This window comes from Trachypithecus francoisi, unplaced genomic scaffold, assembly GCF_009764315.1.
Source record: "Trachypithecus francoisi isolate TF-2019V2 unplaced genomic scaffold, Tfra_2.0 Lachesis_group1, whole genome shotgun sequence".
Taxonomy (NCBI): Eukaryota; Metazoa; Chordata; class Mammalia; order Primates; family Cercopithecidae; genus Trachypithecus; species Trachypithecus francoisi.
The window spans coordinates 181951597-181968570 of NW_022681454.1; the positions used below are offsets into that span (position 1 = coordinate 181951597).

The window sequence follows — 16974 nt, forward strand, 5'->3', positions numbered from 1 at the left end:
CTCCAGCCTGGGGGATAGAGCAAGATTCTGCCTCCAAAAAAAGAAAAGAGAATTTTATGTCATCAAAATATTTTTACAAAACCTGGTATTAGTCTTGCAGAACTGAATACAGTTGATTTAATTTATTCAACCTACTCAATTTGGTACACAGCAGCGTTGTACGACTGTGAACAGAGTTTCATAGTCTGATTGGAATGAATGAGGAAAGATGGCTGAGAGACAAAATAAATCAATAAATCAGTACTATCCATCTTCTCTCAAAGTATAATGCAGGAATTCCTTCCCCAAATCCACCTTCAAAAGTGCCGAGACCAGCTCGGTGGGGAGACCCTAACCCAGCGGCGCTAGAGGAATTAAAGACACACAGAAATACAGAGGTGTGAAGTGGGGAATCAGGGGTCTCACAGCCTTCAGAGCTGAGAGCCTCAACAGAGATTGACTCACGTATTTACTAACAGCAAGCCAGTCATTAGCATTGTTTCTACAGATATAAGATTAACTAAAAGTATCCCTTATGGGAAACAAAGGGATGGGCCGAAATAAAGGGATGGTTTGGGCTAGTTAACTGTAGCAGGAGCATGTCCTTAAGGCACAGATCGTTCATGCTATTGTTTGTGGCTTAAGAATGCCTTTGAGCGATTTTTCCGCCCTGGGCGGGCCGGGTGTTCCTTGCCCTCATTCCCGTAAACCCACAACCTTCCAGCATGGGCATTAGGGCCATTGTGGACATGTCACAGTGCTGCAGAGATTTTGTTTATGGCCAGTTTTGGGGCCAGTTTATGGCCAGATTTGGGGGGGCCTGTTCCCAACAAATAGTAGCCTTAGTAGTGATGTAAACAAGAGCATTTCCTTAGCATGCTCAGTCCTTTTACTAAACTTTGCACTCCATTTCCTGGCTGCGACGGCTTAGCATGGATCCGTTGATCAGTATTGTCGGTGCAATCCTGGAGAGACACTGCTTTTTTGCCTCTCCTGTTAAAGTGGTTAAAGAGAATGTTAAGTAGAAAAAGGGAGGGGTTTACTAGGGTGGAAGCAGCACAGAGATAGAAAACGTCAGGGCCACCTGAGTAATGAACATTTACATTTAACCAGGTAGGATATAAACTATGGAGTGCTTCTTAGTCATGAAGTATCTTTTATAAAGAAAACGGAAGCCGGGCATGGTGGCTCACGCCTGAAATCCCAGCGTTTTGGGAGGCTGAGGCGGGCGGATCACCTGAGATGGGGAGTTCAAGACCAGCCTGACCTATATGGAGAAACCCCAGCTCTCCTAAAAGTACAAAATTTGCTGGGCATGGTGGTGCATGCCTGTAATCCCAGCTACTCGGAAGGCTGAGCCGAGTAGCTGGGATTACAGGCATCCACCACCACGTCGGGCTAATTTTTACATTTTTAGTAGAGACAGGATTTCACCATGTTGGCCAGGCTGGTCTCGAACTCCTGACCTCAGGGATCCGCCTGCCTCAGCCTCCCAGAGTGCTGGAATTACAGGCGTGAGCCACCGTGCCTGGTCACTTTGTAGAGTCTTAAAGAGAGAGAGTATACCCTTCTCCCCTTGAACTTCGATGTAAACATAATGATAGAAACTGGGTCATCAGATACCCTGTAGGATGGAGGCTGTATGTGTCAAAGAAACAAGAGTGGGGGTCCCTGAATTCATTCTGCCTACCGGATATTACATGAGGAAAATAAACTTCCATCCTCTTTAAGCCACCATTACTTTGCTTTTTAATGTCACTCATAGCTCAAGCTAGTACATGGGATACATTGACTGTCTCAAGCTAAGGTCTGGAAGACCTGACACAGACGGCTGAGCATGGGATTTATCTGAGTTTGGGATAACTCATGGGATCATTCTGAGTTTTTCTGGCAGTGGCGGCGAGGGGAGGTAGCTGAGGGACAGGAGATAAAGCTATGGAAGGAGCAGTGTTAATCCTGGAGAAGGACTCAGACTGTCTCTGCCTTCTAGACTCTGTGGCTTTAATAATGAAGAGCAGCAATATATAACCTGCAGACCGAAAGCGTTTTCTCAAAACTGATAGTTCCTGCCAAGAGAGAGGATAGAAGGAAACTGATATTTCTACCTAAGTCCTGTGTGCCAGGGACAGGTTCATTGGATTTTAATCCTGTATGCGTAAGCCTTGGTCTTTTCTCTTGACTGCTCTAAGCAGTGCAGTGATAGAACAGCTATGAATCCAGGCCAGCTCACCTGCACCATGGCCGGCTTCGCCTGAACACTCCCTCTTCCATTCTTACCATCCTGCTTAGGCATTCTCAAGACCACCTTGGGGATGTTCATCATCTTGGAATATGGTGCCTGTCAACAACGATGGAGTTACTCTGTTTAGGTAATGCCAAGAAAAGAATTTGTTTTCCTTACTCCTTTCTCTCATTGGATACCTTCAGTAAGTAAGCCATCCCTTAGATACAAGCAGATAGAGAAGAGGCACTGTGGTGGGCAGAATTATGAGAATGTCCCCAAGATTCTCACCCCCCAGTACACATACACCTTCCCCCAGTTTTTCAAACACACACTCATCTGGGTGCTGGCCAGGAGCGGTGGCTCATGTCTGTAATCCCAGCACTCTGGGAGGCTGAGGCGAGCGATCACAAGGTCAAGAGATCAAGACCATCCTGGCCAACATGGTGAAACCCCGTCTCTCCTAAACATCCAAAAATTAGCTGGGTGTGGTAGGTGCCTATAATCCCAACTACTCAGGAGGCTGAGGCAGGAGAATCGCTTGAACCTGGAAGGAGGCGGAGGTTGCAGTGAGCTGAGATTGCACCACTGCACTCCAGCCTGGGTGACAGAGTGACAGAGTGAGACTACATCTTAAAAAAAAAAAAAAAAATTTCTGCTTGCTTCTGTGAGGGATTTTGCAGATGTAATTAAGGTCAAATCAATTGACGTTAAGGTAGGGAGATTGCCCTGGATAGGCCTGACCTACTCACATGAGCCCCTAACAAAGCCTGGTTTTTTGTGGTGTGGAAGACACAATGTGAGGGATCGGTGGCCTGGGAGAAGGACTCTGGAGAGACACACGGCATGGATCTGACAGTGGCAGACGGTGGCCTCTGACAGCAACTCTCATTGACAGTCAGCAAGAAAATGGGGTCTTCATCCACTCCCATAACTTTAAGGAACTGAGTTCTGTCAACAATGTAAATGAACGTGGAAGAAGACCCCAAACTTAAGAGAATATATGCTGTCCAACCTATGAGACCCTGAGCAGAGAACCCAGGCATGGGATGCTGGATTTCTGGCTTGCAGAACCTCAAGCTCATCCATGGGTGTTGTTTTCGGATGCTAAGTTTGTGGTCACCTGTTACAATGCAATAGACAACTGACGCAGACCCTCCACTGAACTGCTGCTCGGTGACTAAGGAGAGAAAGAGGATTAGAAGTGGATTCTTCAAGAACGCCTACATCTTATGTTGGATTCAGAAAACAAATCAAGTCAGGCGCGGTGGCTCACGCCTGTAATCCAGCATTTTGGGAGGCCGAGGCGGGTAGATCACCTGAGGTCAGGAGTTCGAGACCAGCCTGGTCCACATGGCGAAACTCCGTCTCTACTAAAAATACAAAAATTAGTTGGGCATGGTGGAGGGCACCTGTAATCCCAGCTATTCGGAAGACTGAGGCAGGAGAATTGCTTGAACCTGGGAGGTGGAGGTTGCAGTGAGCCGAGATAGCGCCACTGCACTCCAGCCTGGGCGACAGAGTGAGACTGCATCTAAAAAAAAAAAAAGAAAGCAAATCAAGAATTCTGTTCTAACACAAAATTATTTTATTAGACCAAAATGATAGCCTCAACACAAACCTAGAATAGCTTTGACACAGAATTTAACCTAGAAAGAAAATATACTCGGTGAGGATTTTTTCATGAGAAAGTAATAATGTTACCCCTCCCCTGCAAGGGTGCAACGCTTTCCCTCAACCAAAGTTCTTTAGAAGATACAAAGTATTCATTTTCCAAAAACTCACCCTACTTATCTCTATACCTGTTCACACAAGACAATGAACTAAATGTCTTCCGATGAAATGAGCACAAATTGCTACTAGTTTCAGTATTCTTACATTTTTATTTTAAGAATTTTCGTATTTTAAGAAAATGTGGAATGCTTCACGACTTTGGGTGTCATCCTCATGCAGGGGCCATGCTAATCCCTGTATCGTTCCAATTTTAGTATATGTGCTGCTGAAGCGAGCGTGGTTTCCGTTTTTTTTTGGCCAGATTCTGCACGAGCATCTTCTATAGAGAAGCCTCCTGCAGGTATTGACAGATTCTTGCACTTTAATTTTTTGTTTTTCTCCACTTCTTACTCATTCTTGAGAGTTTTCACGTTTGACTACTGATAGTTAATTGTGTCATCCGTGTGGTGGAAGTTCATTCCATGAAGTTAGTGGTGTACCCGCTCTCAGTATTACAGAGGCTAACAATAGGTACTTGCAGATCGTTATCTGTGGCTTTCCACTTCAAGGAGATAAATCCTTCTTCAAAGGAAATCCAACACATAGCACACACATGGATAGTTGAAATTCTCATCCAGCCTTTTGTTTATCCAGCATCTATTTGATGCCAGTCTCCATATATATGCACAGAAATATTAGAATGCAGTGTGTGTGGAGAAAAAAAAAATACCCAAAGACACACACACACACGGTCCCCTCCCCTTGGGTCACTTTTTCTAGACTGCAGGTTGCTATGTCAGTTGAATTAATCATGACCAGTACTAAAAAAAAAATAAGAGATTTGGGCCAGACGTGATGGTTCACACCTGTAATCTCAGCACTTTGGGATGCTGAGGTGGGCGGGTCATTTGAGGTCAGGAGTTTGAGACCAGCCTGGCCAACATAGTGAAATCCTGCCTCTACTAAAAATATTAAAAAATTAGCTGGGCATGGTGGCTCGTGCCTGTAATCCCCCCTACTCATGAGGAGGAAGCAGGAGAATCCTTTGAGCAGGAGGTGGAGGTTGCGATGAGCTGAGTTTGCCCCACTGCACTCAGCTTTGGCAACACAGTGAGACTCCACGTCAAAACAAACAAACAAAAAAAGATTCAGGGCACTTTTTCCGCAGCAAAGCTAAGAGGTTTCATCAGCTGCATGTCCCGTGTCATGTCAAACTGTGTTTCTTCCAGCGGGTCGTGGTCAGTGGTATGAAAAGTACTCACATAAGGGAGTTACAGTTTAATCCAAGAGACAAATTGCAACACTAAGGCATTGAAGGAGAGGTACGAAGAACTATGAGCTCATTTATCAGTGGAGGAATTTAATTATCCAAGGAGATCTGGAAATGCTTCCTGGAGGAGGCTCAAGCCGAAAAGGCAGGAAGTGGGGTAGACGCCCTTCACCCTGAGGTATCTTCCATGAATCCCTGCAGTTCCCTTCTACAGGTAATCATTGTTGGGCAAATAGATAAACGAAAGCTTGCTTTCTTCTTCAAAATGATTGGTGGTTTAAAAGGAAAACTATTACCAAGTATGAAACAATAAATTATTTGTTTTTTCTTTTTTTTTCTTTTAATTTTTTTCTTTGTTTCTTCTTATCCTCTAGATGTGCCTTTGGTCTGGTCCTTTCAAAACCTTGAGGGTTTTGCAAAGGTTAGCGTTTGACATGATGGTTCCCATGGCTCTGCAGTAGACCTTCCTACATCATATGTGAATTTATATACAGGGTAGGGGGGCCACAGGGTAGTATTTTTATACGTAGACTACCTGGAAGGTTTGTATTTATAAAGGCAAACCCCAAAATAGGTTTTCTTAAACTTTTAAGTTTGTTTAGAGTTGTTATATAATTCGAGCAAATTTTACCACTCAAAGACCCTTATGCTTGGTCTCGTTTACAAAGCTAGGCCATTTTATATAGTCAGGTTATAGTTATCAATTAATGTAGTCAATATTTTTTAAATACTTTAATTGCATGACTTGAAAAATATCCTTCCTCAGCACAAAATTCTTTTTTTTTTTTTTTTTTTTGATTTGAGATGGAGTTTTGCTCTTGTCACCCAGGCTGGCATGCAGTGACATGATCTCAGCTCACTGCAACCTCTGCCTCCCGGGTTCAAGCAATTCTTCTGCCTCAGCCTCCCGAGGAGCTGGGATTATAGGCGCCCGCCACTACGCCCGGCTAATTTGTGTATTTTTAGTAGACACAGGGTTTCACCATGTTGGTCAGGCTGGTCTCAAACTCACTACCTCAGGACACCCACTCGCCTTGGCTTCCCAAAGTGCTGGGATTACAGACATGAGCCACCGCACCCAGCCCAAAATTCTCATATGATAAATCAAACTTATAAAAATAGTGAACCTGATATTCTGAAACATCACAATGCTTTGTATATGTTTAAACCTCAACTTAGAATCACAAATCTAAATCAACAACTCAATTGTATGTTTTACAATGGAGTTACTTGGCTATTTCCAGAGCCGAGCTCTCCTAAATCTCACAAACAAAACGAAATAGATTTTTACATATCTAAAAGTATGGAGAGTCTGGTTATGGCACTCCTTTCAGTTAAAAGGCACTAGCCTTCTAGAGAGTCACTGTCACTGGGCTGGACATTTCACTGGGCATGAACTCGAAGGCTGCAGATACCCAGGGTGCCTCTCTTCAGCACCCACGAAGGAAACTAACCTCCCACCAGACGATGTTGATGAATCCCTTCCTGTGTGATTTTCTGGTGTTTCTTTTGCAGCCTGCTTGAAGTGACATAATGACCAGATATGTTTGTAGGATGCTGACTGGGATTTGGTCAGAAGCTCTGGTAGGTCCACTGAATTCTTACCACACATCAGTGACCTCACAACCTTTCAAGCTTTCTGTTCATGAAGCTCAAAACACCCCTCTCAGTAACATACACACATCACTCGATAGATTTTGCATTTTCTTGGCTCTTTTTTTTTTGAGATGGAGTCTCGCTCTGTCGCCCAGGCTGGAGTGCAGTGGCGCGATCTCGGCTCACTGCAAGCTCCACCTCCCGGGTTCCCGCCATTCTCCTGCCTCAGCCTCCCGAGTAGCTGGAACTACAGGCGCTGCCACCACGCCCGGCTAATTTTTTGTATTTTTAGTAGAGACGGGGTTTCACCGTGTTAGCCAGGATGGTCTCAATCTCCTGACCTCGTGATCTGCCCGCCTCAGCCTCCCAAAGTGCTGGGATTACAGGTGTGAGCCACCACGCTCGGCCTTCTTGACTCTTAATATACTGAAATGCCTTTTTCATTTAAATCTAGAGTTTGATCTTGATGAAATACTGCATTTTTCCATATATAGGCATTTCTGCTACGTGCAATGTATTTTCCTAAAAAGCAAACAAAAAGACACCCCACTCTGCCAGATAATGTATTAAAATAATAGTGCTTCCATGAGAGTTAGAGTGGGACACTCAATCCCTACACAACTCAAACCAGATGCTTACACAATGTTAACAGCCCTTAAAAAAAAAGCCACATGGAGAGTCGAAGACACATAAACTTCTAACAACAAAAACAAAAATACCGGGTAACTATTGAAACTGCTTTTTTAGGAAGTCAGAGTTATTTGATAAGAAATTTGGGAAAGGGTTGAGGCTGCCAAGTTAGGATGCCAAGGACAAGATGCACATAGGAACAGCAAAATCCGCATCTCTATGACAGAGTACTGGTCAAACTGAGACAAGAGTGCAGCGTGGATGGCCATCGTGATCTCATCACAGCAGAGAGATCGCCCCACTGAGGGCTTGCTGCACTTGGCTGCGTTAGTGTTGTCTGCCTTCGACTGCTCCCACTTACAACCAAACTTCAGTGTGCCAGGGAAAGGTCATGTTGAATCAACATGATTTTCTTGTCATACTAAAACAAGTCCTTTATTTTGCATTATAGAAACATATTATTTTTAGCGCTACAGTTGATTTCCAGTCCTCGTAGGACAATTCCCAAGGAGGTTTAAGATCTATTTGAACTTTGAGTTTCACCTGCCTTCTATAATCATGACAATGGAGACTCCCCATTTCACATTTTCTTCCTGGACAGCTACCTGTGATCTAGTCTTCAGCTACCTTCTGTATGCCAGGACTTTATCTCTAGTTTAGGTCCCTCTGTTCATCTTCAGACTCACACGTATGTACACACCATCACTGGAACTCTCTATTCAGATATTGTGCAGGGCATCTCAAAGTCAAGGTGTCCAAAATGAAACATATACCTATATACACATCACTCGCTCCCCATGTCAAAGGCAACCACAACCACTTGGTTGTTCAGGAATACCAGTATTGTCTAGGAAAGACTATCTGCTTCGTATTTCTGTAGTTAATTACCAAGTGTTATCTATCTAAGACTTTTTTTTTGAGATGGAGTCTCGCTCTGTCACCCAGGCTGGAGCACAGTGGTGCAATCTTGGCTCACTGCTACCTCTGCCTCCTGGGTTCAAGCAATTCTCCTGTCTCAGCCTCCTGAGTAGCTGGGACTACAGGTGCCCGCCACCATGCCGGGTTAACTTTTGTATTTTTAGTAGAGACAAGGTTTCACCATATTGGCCAGGATGGTCTTGATCTCCTGACCTTTTGATTTGCCTGCCTCAGCCTCCCAAAGTGCTGGGATTACAGATGTCAGCCACTGCGCTGGCATATCTAAGACTTTACACAACATTGAATTCCACTTCTGTCTATCCCACTGCCACTACCCCAGCCCAGCTTTTAGTTAAGAATTGCAACCAACTATCAAGTTCTCTGACAGTGCAAACTATTTTGATCCCAACCTGAAGCCAGTCAGAAAAATAAAAAATAAAAAATAATCTCTCTCCCTGCCAGTCTTCTGTTTAACACTTTGGTGGATATATATTTATTTACTTTGGAATTAAGTAAACTTTTTTTAGATGTGTAAGGCCCTGCCTATTTTCTCCCAAATAACTTTTGTTGATGAGGAGCTTGACTTACTCCTCCTTCCAGTCCTTCCTACATAATAATGGTGCCCTCTGGGCCTTCTTGTTCCTTCAAACCCTCTTAGGGTGGAAGAAGTGACACTTGAGTAGAATCCTTAACTATTTCTTTGAAACTGTTTCTGGCTTTGGTGCTTTGTATCCACTACAGCCATTTTACCACAGTTTCCAGATCATGACTGTCCAGTGACTTTTCTGACTCTTCCATGAGGATAGTTTCCTTGAGGCAAGAACTTGTTATATTTTCTGGCCTTTATATAGTTCAGGTGCCCACATTTGGGCAAATCGGTGTTTACACCATGGTAAGGAGAAGTTGCAGCCTGTGGCCCTGACCTCACTGAAGACCCCTCCGTAATCACACGGCCGTCCTTACTCGGAAGAGCCCCGAGCACACTCACCCGTTCATTTTTCTCTGCCGAGGCAGTTGTCCACTTGTGAGACCGTTGCCTTGTGTAGAAAACTCAGGATTTCTTGGACCTCATTCTGAAAAGGATAACTATTATCCTCTCTTGGAGGTTGCTATGCTAGAGCTATGAAGTCAAAAGTAAGCCTAAATTTAGGCATGAATTATAATGTGAAAATTAGAATTACTGTCAGTCAAAAGGGGGCTTTTGGGGCTCCTGAGTCTCCATTGTTGACAGGTCAGGGATAGAAAACGAATGAGCTAATAGGAATTATTTTGAAGACACCACGTCTTAAAGAAGGAAAGAATGATTAAGAATGAACCCCTGAAATTTTCTTTTATTCTTTTTTCTTTCTTTCTTTCTTTTCTTTTTTTTTTTTGAGACAGCGTTTCACTCTTGTTGCCCAGGCTGTAGTACAGTGGCACTATCTTGGCTCACTGCAACCTCTGCCTCCCGGGTTCAAGCAATTCTCCTGCCTCAGCCTCCCAAGTAGCTGGGATTACAGGAATGTGCCACCACGCCCGGCTAATTTTGTATTTTTAGTAAAGACGGGGTGTCTCTATGTTGGTCAGACTGGTCTTGAACTCCCGACCTCAGGTGATCTGCCTGTCTTGGCCTCCCAAAGTGCTGGGATTACAGGTGTGAGCCGCCATGCCCGGCCTGAACTTTTCAGAGAAGACAATCTTACCTTGAAGATGACTTTTACCTTTCCAGTGATGAATTTTGAGAGAGACTTGTGTTGCTGACACAGACCACCAGTCTCACACAGGAGCATCTGATCTGTCAACACAAGCCTTCAGGCTTTTTGGGTGCATCTCACATGTGCTATTCTTGAAATCCATTACATGACATCTCAGATGCTTTGCCATCTCAGCCATCATCCCCTATGGCACAGTACACCTCGGAGCACAGGTGCCATCGCCAGGCGTTCCTTTCCATCTCCTCAGAGGCACTCGCAACAAGGCCTGCATGCACCTGCAATTACAAGTGGTTTGATCCAACGATGTGAACAGATGGAAGAAGTCAGCTTTCTTGAAATCTGGTAGATCCAAGCTATAGCCTTCATACTTTTCAGGGAGGAAGAGAAGGATTAAGAAGAGAAAAATCAATAAAAACCACTCATCTTGACCTGATTTTTTGCAGCAACAGGAATTTGCCTTTAATGTCAGCTCACGATCACATTCCTTCCTCTTCTGAGTCACACTTGCCATTCTTAGCCTGTGTAGAAGTTGTCTGGGACTTTCCTCCCTCCACTCGAGACCTCCCTCAGAATGTTACTATCTACCCGCATTCATGCTGGGAACCCTCATTTGGAATGAGAGGAGGGAGACACAGTTTTGCTAAGAGGCAGAGTAAAAGCATGTCCCGGGAGCCAGCCTGCAACTCCCTGGGAACTCAGTCTTTGTGAGGTGGTTTTATTTGTGAAAGCTGTGATTCTTAACTTCGTAACTTCATTGCATGTTAGAATCACCTGAAAAGTGACAACAATTCCGATTCTTTCTTTTTTTTTTGACGGAGTCTCACTCCACTGCCCATGCTGGAGTGCAGTGGTGTCATCTCGGCTCACTGAAACCTCTTCCTCCCGGGTTCAAGCGATTCTCCTGCCTCAGCCTCCTGAGTAGCTGGGATCACAGGCTCCCGCCACCATGACTGGCTAATTTTTTGTATTTTTAGTAGAAACAGGGTTTCACCCATGTTAGCCAGGCTGGTCTCAAACTCCGGACCTCAGGTAATCCGCCCACCTCAGCCTCCCAAAGTGCTGGGATCACAGGCCTGAGGCACCGCGCCCAGCCAGTTCTGATTCTGAAACCTGTGGCTTCCAGACTTCTGTGTGCTGGACACCAGAATCACCCGGACGGCTTGATAGAGCAGAGTGCGGGACCCACCCCAGAGCGTCTGACTCCACAGGTCTGGGGTGGGGGGCGGTCTCAAGAGTTGAAGTTCCAGGTGAGGCTGACAGCCATCCCGAGAGGGTTGCAGGCTCATTAGGATGCTCCACTTTTTTACTCAGAACCCCTGGAGATGGGACTCGGGCTCCAGGTGGCTGTAACTCCTCAGGTGATTCAGAGGCCCAGGTAAGTTAGGGAGTCACTATTATAAGGGACTGGGGAGTTGAAAGGGGACGTGGCGGGGCGTCTATCTTAGAAGACAGAGCTGTGAAGTTGTGCTAAGCATGTGGGGTCAGCGTCCTGGCCCAGCTGTGGCCACAAAGTATTCCTTGTCCCCCCAGACGCAGATGCTCCATCAGTGAGAATTTCAGTCTTCTGGGCTGCTTGTCCTCAAATGTTCCCGAAGTCTTCCTTTAGATTCCCTCAGTTTCAACCTTGCCCACCCTGCGCCTCACAACCCCTTGAAGGCATTCAGCGCTCAGGCTCCCAGCCCTTCTCCCCAGAGAACCTGACGCGCTGCTTGGTTATTGCCATGAATTCCCACCATGCCTGACTCCCAGCTCGACATAAAACCATCCTTCTTTTCTAGGGTTCTCTACGACCCTACGGCACCCTAGCATAACACATTTCCTTACATCTTTGCACCTCAACATCCAAGGAAGACAGATGGTGGAAAAGAAGGCTCCAATTCGCTTTTTCTCGAGAGGCTCCACTGACTCCGTTTTTGTTTTTGTTTTTGTTTTTGTTTTCGAGATGGAGTTTCACTCTTGTTGCTCAGGCTGGAGTGCAATGGCATGATCTCGGCTCACCGCAGCCTCTGCCTCCTAGGTTCAAGCGATTCTCCTGCCTCAGCCTCCCGAGTAGCTGGGATGACAGGCACGTGCCACCATACCCGGCTAATTTTTGTATTTTTTAGTAGAGACTGGGTTTCTCCATGTTGATCAGGCTGGTCTCAAACACCGGATCTCAGGTGGTCTGCCTGCCTCGGCCTCCCAAAATGCCCAGATTACGGGCATGAGCCACCGTGCCCAGCCTTGCTGGCTCCTTTTGAAAGCCCTGTCATAAACTCACCTAGAAGTAAGCGCTCTCTTCTCTGGCCTCACCAACTGTGGCTACAAGTAATCAACGAGCGTGGGAGGAGTGTCCCCAGGCAGCATCCAGCACCAATTATTATTGGATAGTTCAGGGATCCGGGGACCTCAGCCCATCCACTGTCAGGGACCCACTTGACAGGATCCTTGCCCAGCAAGCCTCCTTCTGGTCACAAAACTCAAGGAGTCTGGCTGCCAACCAAACTCCATGCGCTTTGCATTTGCGGCTCATTCCGTTCTGTGGAAATGCCAGCCTGGCTCTGTGGTTGATAGCCGGGACTCTGAAATCAGGCCACCTCTGGGCCGGGTGCAGGGGCTCACGCTTGTAATCCCAGCACTTTGGGAGGCCAAGGCGGGCAGATCACACGGTCAACAGTTCGAGACTAGCCTGACCAACATGGAGAAACCCTGTCTCTATTAAAAACAAAAAAAAATTAGCCGGGCATGTCGCCTGTAATCCCAGCTGCTCTGGAGGCTGAGGCAGGAGAATCGCTGGAACCTGGGAGGCAGAGGTTGCGGTGAGCAGAGGTTGAGCCACTACACTCCAACCTGGGCAACAAAGGGAGACCCCGTCTCAAAAAAAAAAAAAGCCCCCTCGTGAATGTAAGACAAGTCATATAACTAGAGTTTGTTTTCTCATCTGTAAATGGGGCAGGAACTGACGTCCGCCTCACGGGGTCATGTGTAGAAAATGTTGAGAATGGTGTCCGGCATGAAGCAGCTGCCATTAGAACAACTAGTCTCATGTTTCTGTTAAAGATCCTATTTTTTGCAGTGGGGGTGACTGGTAGAGTCTTATGAATAAATGTTAAGATTTCCAGGTCAGGTGCGGTGGCTCATGCTTGTAATCCCAGCGCTTTGGGAGGCCGAGGCAGGTGAATCACAGGGTCAGGAGTTCAAGACCAGCCTGGCCAAGATGGTGAAACCCCATTTCTACTAAAAATACAAAAATTAGCCGGGCGTGGTGGCAGGCACCTGTAATCCCAGCTACGTGGGAGGCTGAGGCAGAAAATTGCTTGAATCTGCGGGGAGGAAGTTGCAGTGAGCCAAGATGGCGCCACTGCACTCCAGCCTGGATGACAGAGAGACTGTCTCAAAAAAAAATATTTTCCTAAGAAAAGCAAAAAGTGGATTTTCTCATTAAGGAAGTTGTGTGCACTTATAGTCCCAGCTACTTGGGAAGCTGAGACAGGAGGACCTCTTGAGCCTAGGAGTTCAAGGCCAGCCTGGGCAACATAGCAAGACTCTGTCTCTACAAAAAAAAAACAAACAACAACAAAAAAAACAAAACAACAAAACAAAAAACAAACAGATGAGGAAACAACGTGTATATACTTAAGCATCTGTTTCCCTATAAAATACAAGTTTAATGTGGGATGATGATTTATTTCTTAATATACTGGGTGTATTACACCACCTAGAACTTAAAGGATTTTTAATAATTCCTGCAGACTTAAGTGACAGGCGTCTCAAAGGGGATCATATGATAGAAGCAAGACACAGAACAAGTGACCTTGGCGTTCAAGGGTTTTTCTAAATTAATCTGCCATTATTCTTTACCAATATTAATCCTATACACATGGCAGTAATTCAAATTATTCATCTCTAATAATCTCAAACCCCAGAATCCGCATTAGAATGAGGGAAGAAGTTAGACTCTAACTCCTTTTTTGTTTTTTGAGACGGAATCTCACTCTTGTCACCCAGGCTGGAGTGCAGTGGTGTGATCTCAGCTCATTGCAACCTCTGCCTTCCAAGCTCGAGTGACTCTCCTGCCTCAGTCTCCCAAGTAGCTGGGAATACAGGCGCCCACCACCATGCTTGGCTAAATTTTGTATTTTTAGTAGAGATGGGGGTTTCACCATGTTGGCCAGGCTGGTCTCGAACTCCTGACCTCAGGTGATCCACCCACCTCAGCCTCCCAAAGTGCTGAGATTACAGGCATAAGCCACCATGCCTGGCCTTAGACTATAACTCCTAAATGTCAACCAAGAGTTTAAATTCTTATTTGTCTTGTTTGTTTGAACTACTTTTCAAAGTTTCCTGCCCAGGCTCCCCAACTTACACAGTTTCTTTTTGACTTCCCCCTCCTCCACCTTTTTTTTTTTTAATCTCTTTAAGAGACAAGTACATAAAGCACCCAGCAGAAAGCCTGAATCAAGGAAATTTTCATCGTTTAACGTTTATTAAAGCAAGGGGATGAACAATATAACCTTTATTCTCCTGAAACAAACAAAATGCCTCCCCCTAAATCCTCAGGGAAGCTACCTAGATTGACGCTCTTAGAGAGCGCCTCCCAGTGGCCAACCTGGGCAACTGGTTGAGAGTGGCTGGGTTCAGCACCCCCGGAAACCTGTGCGTTCCAGTTCCCGGACCCTTCCCCACACAGCTGGCTCCATGTCTTGCTGCGTAATGTTAAAGGCAAATATTGTCAAGCTGAATTGGGTCTTTAAATATTTCCAAGATAACAAGAGTGTTGCGACTTTTTTTTTTGTTTGTAATATTTTGACTCACCATCAATCAGATTTCGTATTTTATTTCTGAAATATTCAGTTAGTTTTCTCACTCCTACATAGTAGCTTATCTCTTCAGTTGAAATACGTGTTAGCCCTTAAAGGTCCAGGTCGAATGCCATTTCTCCAAGAAGTTTTTTATAATTGTTCCAACAAGAATGTCATGTTCCCGCCACTAAAATGCCAAAGCAGTTAATTAATTTAAATTCTACCACTCTCAAGGCACATGTCTTTTCGTTTTGTAGATTTTTCTTCTTCTTTTGCACATATATCTTCTGTTCCCAAAGAAGAGAAATAATTTTTAGTCACTTTCAGCACTGAGCTCATTGCTGTCTGTATAATAGAGGTGCAATATCTATTCGATAAATAAATAAAAGCTGCCATTGAAATTGCAGACTACTAAAAAATTTTATTATATCACAGCTGACACCAATCTTCAGAGACCATTTCATCCTTAAAGCTGAGGAAAATTGCTTCATTAATTGGCTTACTCCAAGTCACACCTCACATTTCTTAGCTCCTACTCCATTCTCCAATATTTCTTTACTGAAAAAACTGCTGACAAATTATTTAGAGTGTGTGTGTGTGTGTGTGTGTGTGTGTGTGTATTTGGAGACAGGGTCTTGCTCTGTCACCCAGGTTGGAATGAAGTAACAATCAGCTCACTGCAGCCTTGAATTCCTGAGCTCAACAGATTCTCGTGCCTCAGCCTCCCAAGTAGCTGGGACTCAAGCCTGTAATCCCAGCAGTTTGGGAGGCCGAGGTGGGTGGATCAGAAGGTCAGGAGTTCGAGACCCCGTCTCTACTAAAAATAAAAAATTAGCCGGGTGCAGTGGCAAGCACCTGTAGTCCCAGCTACTCGGGAGGCTGAGGCAGGAGAATCCCTTGAACCCGGGAGGTGGAGGTTGCAGTGAGCCGAGATCACACCACTGCACTCTAGCCTGGGTGACAGAGCGAGACTCCATCTCAAAAAAAAAAAAAATTCCGTCTCAAAAAAAAGCTATTATTTTAAGTCTACATTCATGGAAGTCCTCTCCCTAATTTCAGAGTATATGTTTGACACCTGTTGCAAATTCTCTTTCCTAGAAATATATAAATAAATAAGGTGAAAAAAGCAATGAAAAAGGAAATAATATGAGTAGAAATTCATATTTAGAGGGGAAAAAATAGACACGCCCCCTCCCCCCCAACATGCACACACACATGTATCCTGTATTTATCTACCTGGAATATACTTTGGTGTAAGTTGCGAGGTAGAGATCAACTGAATTTATTTCTCCAGATGACTCCCCAACTTTCCCTGAACTGTGCTGAGTAACCTGTCTTTTCCAGACTGGTATGAAATGACAGATGTATAGATGACCTTTGAACAACATGGGTTTGAACTCCTCAACATGGACACTTATACATGGATTTTTCTCAATAAAAGTTAAACCAAGAATGCCTGCCTCTCCTGCCCAGCCTTCCGCTTCCTCTACCTGCCTGGCCTCTGCCACCCCTGAGACAGCAAGGCCAGCCCTCCCGCCCTCACCTCCTCCTCCTCAGCCTACTCAACATGGTAACCGCAAGGGTGAAGACCTTTATGATGATCCACTTCCACTTAGTAAATAGATTTTCTCATAATAACATTTTCTTTTCTCTAGCTTATTTGATAAGAATAAAGTAATACATGTAACACAAAAATATATTAATTGACTGTTTCTGTTATTGATAAGGCTTTTGGTCAACAGTAGCCTATTAGTAGTCATGTTCTGGGAAAGGTAAAGATAATTTTTGACTGTGTGAGGGGTCAGCATCTGTAACCCCTGCATTGCTCAAGGGTCAGCTGTAGTTTTTTTTTGTTTGAAATCTCGCTCAGTGCCCAGGCTGGAGTGTCCCGGTGATCGTGTCTAACTGCCGGCCTTCTCTCCTGGGTTCAAGTGATTCTCGTGCCTCAGCCCCGAGTAGCTGGGATTCCAGGCACCCGCCACCACGCCCAGCTAATTTTTGTATTTTTGTAGAGACGCGGTTTCACTGTGTTGGCCAGGCTGGTCTTGAATTCCTGACCTCAGATGATCCACCTGCCTTGGCCTTCCAAAGCGCTGGGATTACTGGCGTAAGTCACTGGGCCCGGTTAACTTTATTGTTAAAACCAGGCTTTCAAGCAATGTATTTTTCAAA

At 45.0% G+C, this 16974-nt stretch overlaps 1 pseudogene; it reads right to left on the minus strand.

The window, feature by feature from the left end:
- Positions 1-4108: 4108 nt before the first annotated feature.
- On the minus strand, positions 4109-4208 carry LOC117086445 (annotated as a pseudogene).
- Between the last annotated feature and the right edge of the window lie 12766 nt (positions 4209-16974).